General features: G+C 46.8%; 1 long non-coding RNA gene across 2 annotated transcripts; it reads left to right on the plus strand.

Annotated features, from left to right (window-relative positions):
* Positions 1-933: 933 nt before the first annotated feature.
* Positions 934-3,815, plus strand: LOC119318618. 2 transcript variants are annotated; one of them, XR_005154201.1, is made up of 3 exons: positions 934-1,374; positions 3,011-3,155; positions 3,653-3,815. It is a non-coding gene; the product is annotated as an uncharacterized LOC119318618 (long non-coding RNA). The 2 variants fall into 2 exon arrangements; XR_005154180.1 differs by lacking the exons at positions 3,011-3,155; positions 3,653-3,815 and adding exons at positions 1,451-1,549; positions 2,211-2,273.
* Positions 3,816-4,244: the final 429 nt, after the last annotated feature.

Here is a 4,244-nt window from a genome sequence, read left to right on the forward strand (position 1 = left end):
CAATACTTCCAGACTTGTGAGAGGTCGCCTACGCAAGATTTGGCGGCATGCTAGCTCCTGGAGGCCGCCGGCCACAGTCGTAGACACGCGAAGAGCAATCCGCGTAGAGGGAAGTGTTCAGATATTTCTCCATCACCAAAATTTATGAAAAATTACCATTAGTCCTATCTCACATGTGCCCACGTCGTGTATAAAACTCGTGATTTTATCGCGCTCCGAGTATTTAATAATATTCACGCCGCATCGTTACCGCAGAACGTCTACTACTGTGCCATCGCCGTCCGTGAGGGGGGTACACCCCGGAGTTGTCAATTCAGCTAAGTTCTCAGGAAGACGCCTCACCCGAGCCTGATGCAGACGAACCGCCACCGTAGAGACCCTCCGTCGCCGCGTGCAGATCAGTCAACCGCCATGGCCGCAGCAGCGCTGCTGCAGACCACCCTCGCAGAGGCCACGACAGGCCCCTGGCATCATATATGATTTAACAAATCACTTTGCGTACAGTTTCTCAAATGACTGTAGGCAAAATGGGTTTATAGATTTTTTAATTCTAAAAAGTTCATTTTTTTAAAATACATGAAATTTGGCAGAATATTGGTTTATGATTCGTAGAGGGTGTGGAAAAACTTTGAAAAGATTTCAGAAAAAATCTAATAAATCTAGCAAAACAAATACGTAAAGAAGCACACAAAAATGAAGACTTCCTATTGGGTGACCACCCGGTCACGCGGATCGGTGACGTGGATGGCTGGCCAGACGCTCCTCTGCACCTCCAAAAAGAAAAGAAGAAAAAGAAAACGCACGCACGCATGATACAAAATCAAATGAAATTTTGGGCCTTCCCGCGCCACTCAGCTCGCTTCCCTCCCACCCACCAAAATTAAAAAAAAGAAAGGAAGAGAAGTGAGAGAGAGCCCACCCAAGACCCAACACAGCCGCACCACTCCCCACCCCACCATGCAGCCCTTGACCTCTCTCTCTCCCCGCGAGCCTTCTCCGCCGCCGCCACCCACGCCGGCGATTCCGGCGGCTTCCAGTGATTCCGGCAGCTGCCGACGACGCCAAGCACACTCCCATGATCGCCTCCGTCCGCTCCGTCTTCCCCTCCGAGCAGATTCGTCGCTCGCGTCCTCTACCGGTCACCCGCGACCGTCCCCTAAGCTAGGGTTTCGGCCACCGCGTCGCCGGCGTGGCTCCGGCGGAACAGATACATCTCTCCGTTGAGATCCCCCACAACCCACCCTTTCTTACTCACCTCGTATCCTCTCCCTCCCAGATCAAGCACGCCACTGTCGCCGTCGTTTCGCTCGCGCTGGAATAGCAAAGGGAGGGCCATGGACGACGCCGCTCCAGCCCTACTCTGACCCCATCAAGGTCAGCCCCTCCCTCTCCTATTCGATCTGTTCCCCTACCCTTCCCTGAGGTGCCTACCTTCCTCACCCACACGCAGCAGTAGCAGCAACTCGATGCAGGGACGAGGGAGAGGAGGAGTCCTGCTTCCCCCGCATGCATCCTCTCTCTCGGAACGACGCCCAACCTCAAGCAAGAGGTTTCCCTTCCCCTCCACGCCTCCCTTGTCCTCCTTGATTTCCTAGGCTTGCTCTCAATTTGCTGCTGCTCTGTTCTGCTCTGCATTTTTACTTGCACACATGCTTGACTGAATTTTGAATGGGTGCTACTGCTGTCACACTCCACTGCTAGGTCCTCCTAGCTAGCTAGCTCTCGGTTTGGATTGCCCTTGTTGGTTGCTGCAGCCAGGCTAGGCATATCTTGCATACTATCGACCGATTGAAACTTGTTTGCATATATTGCAAATTTGCATGCCTAGTGAACTAGCCCTGTACGTATTTTTTTGATAGCACAGTCTAACTAAAGTTTGTGTTTGTGCTAAATGGAACACCTGATGCACTTGTCTTGGTACTGCTTTTGTTGCTGTGACGGTGTGGTGTTCAAATAGTTAATGCCACTCATCCATTGATGAACTAGAGTCCATCTTCGGTTTGAATTGACTCTGCTTTTAGTATATTTTGCTTGCTACCCCAAAAATGCAGTAGAATTTAGCTTATGGATTGGTCTGGTTGGATTTCTCAAGTTATCTCAAGATGCTACAAAATAAATGGTTGTTGTCTCTCCCTTTGATGTTTGATTTGATTTGATTCGGTTTCCTCACGCCTCTCTGTTTGCTCTATTCGTGCTGCTGCCGGATCTAGGAAGGTCTTTGAGAACCTGAAGGTTCTTTTTTTGATTGATAGATGCATGTGTGGGTGGCAGCAAATCAACCTCCTTCTCCACCCATGTGTAAGCCCAGCCCCTGAGATACTCACCTTCTCAACCCATTTTTTTGTCTATCTTGTTCCTTGACAAACAAATTTTTTTAGGCCAAAACTTATTGTTCCATTACTACCATCTTGCTGTGCTCGATATCCATGCCCTAATTCATACCTGATCCATTCTTAGATGCTAGTAAGTAAACATGACATGTGGTAGAAACATATTAAGCCACCATTACGTGTGAATTACACCGGCTCATGTCAGCGTATGTAGTTTGGATGAAAATTTCTTTTTGGAAACAAGTGCATCAACACTGACAGAACCATTCATGATTAATTCTGTTTTGTGCAAAATGTAGTGCTAGTTCTGTAGTTCGTCATATGTACACATGTGCTCTGCAGTTTTAGTTCTTCTTCTTGTGTTGCTGCACTTGGTCTAGAGATACAACAACATTAGTTAGGTCCATGCATGGATGGATGGATCAACACATACAACTAGCAGTGCTAGTAACAAAAAAAATAACCTTGTGATTGATTCTGTTGAGGCTAGCATTCTCTGTTTGTTTTGGAGCCCAACCATGTACTGTACGTACTAAGCTACCTCACGCACACGCATAGCCAGCTCGATTGATTTCTGTAGATACTAGCACCAGCACGCCTGTGTCTCCTATACTAGCTTGTTTAATTTCTGTACTAGCTCAACAACACTAGCTCTGACTTGTTCGTTTGATTCGGAGCAGCAGGCATCCTCCATGGATGATGACGACAACCAGGGCATCCACCGCCACGACGACACCCCGCACATGGTCCAACTCGGCTACAACCTCCTCTACCGCATGACTGCGGACGCGTTCGTGTTCGGCATCGACTACAACCTCCTCTCCGGTGAGTCCATCTCCCACCTCTAGCTCCCTCTCTTGTGCTGCTATAGCAGTACCTTGCTCTGTTTCATGCACATGGGTGATTTTGTTTATGCTTGTGCCATGAGAAAGATCATTCCTATTTACAGTGATGATGATTCAGAGTAGCACACTTGTTAAATTCTGCTCTTGTACTACCTCATTTATGGTTGTTGGTTACTGCAGCTAGGTTTTGTTAATTGTTGGTGTTTAATCTAGCTAGCTAGTAGTGTTGGCAGCTAGCAAGTAGTGTTGGCAGCAAGCTACTCCTGTACTAGTAGTTCATCCATATGTGTAATTGATCCTTCCCAGTAATTGAATAATGTGAAGAAATCCTATTGTATCAGCTATGCAGTGCGAACATCAGATCATTTACAACGGAAATCTTTGTTTGCCTCCCGGTAGAAGTATTTCTTGTAACATTTTGGTGATTTCCTTTTGGTAGATGCAGTGTATATATTACATATTCATCCTTATGTGTAGGATCCTTGGTTCATTAAACTGACCGCATGCCACCTCTGTCATCGCCGCCCCGTCTCCCGCACCATCGGCACCGCCCCTCTGCCTTCTCCTTTGATGCTGTAGTGGATTCTTAAAATGAAAATGTTGTGTACATCAAAAATATTTTATGGTCTGTGTTTGCAAATCCATGGTTGTTGAATCATGTCATATAATTGTATTGGAAATTGCTAGCCTTTTAGGCTAGTATTTTTTAATGGATTCTTAGAATGAAAATGTTGTGTACATCAAAAATATTTTATGGTCTGTGTTTGCAAATCCATGGTTGTTGAATCATGTCTTATAATTGTATTGGAAATTGCTAGCCTTTTTGGCTAGTATTATTTTTTGGTTTTGGTTCGTAAGTATGCCTACAGTTAAACCGTCGGCATAGATATGCACAGGGCTACCCAGGGCCTGCCATGTGGCAGGGATATGCCTACGGCAATGCCGTCGGCATAGGTGAAAATCTATGCCGACGGCTTTGCCGTAGGCATACCCTGGTGAGATATGCCGATGGCAAAGCCGTCGCCATAGATTTTCACCTATGCCGACGGCAAAGCCGTAGGCATACCTC

This window comes from Triticum dicoccoides, chromosome 1A, assembly GCF_002162155.2.
Source record: "Triticum dicoccoides isolate Atlit2015 ecotype Zavitan chromosome 1A, WEW_v2.0, whole genome shotgun sequence".
NCBI classification, from domain to species: Eukaryota; Viridiplantae; Streptophyta; class Magnoliopsida; order Poales; family Poaceae; genus Triticum; species Triticum dicoccoides.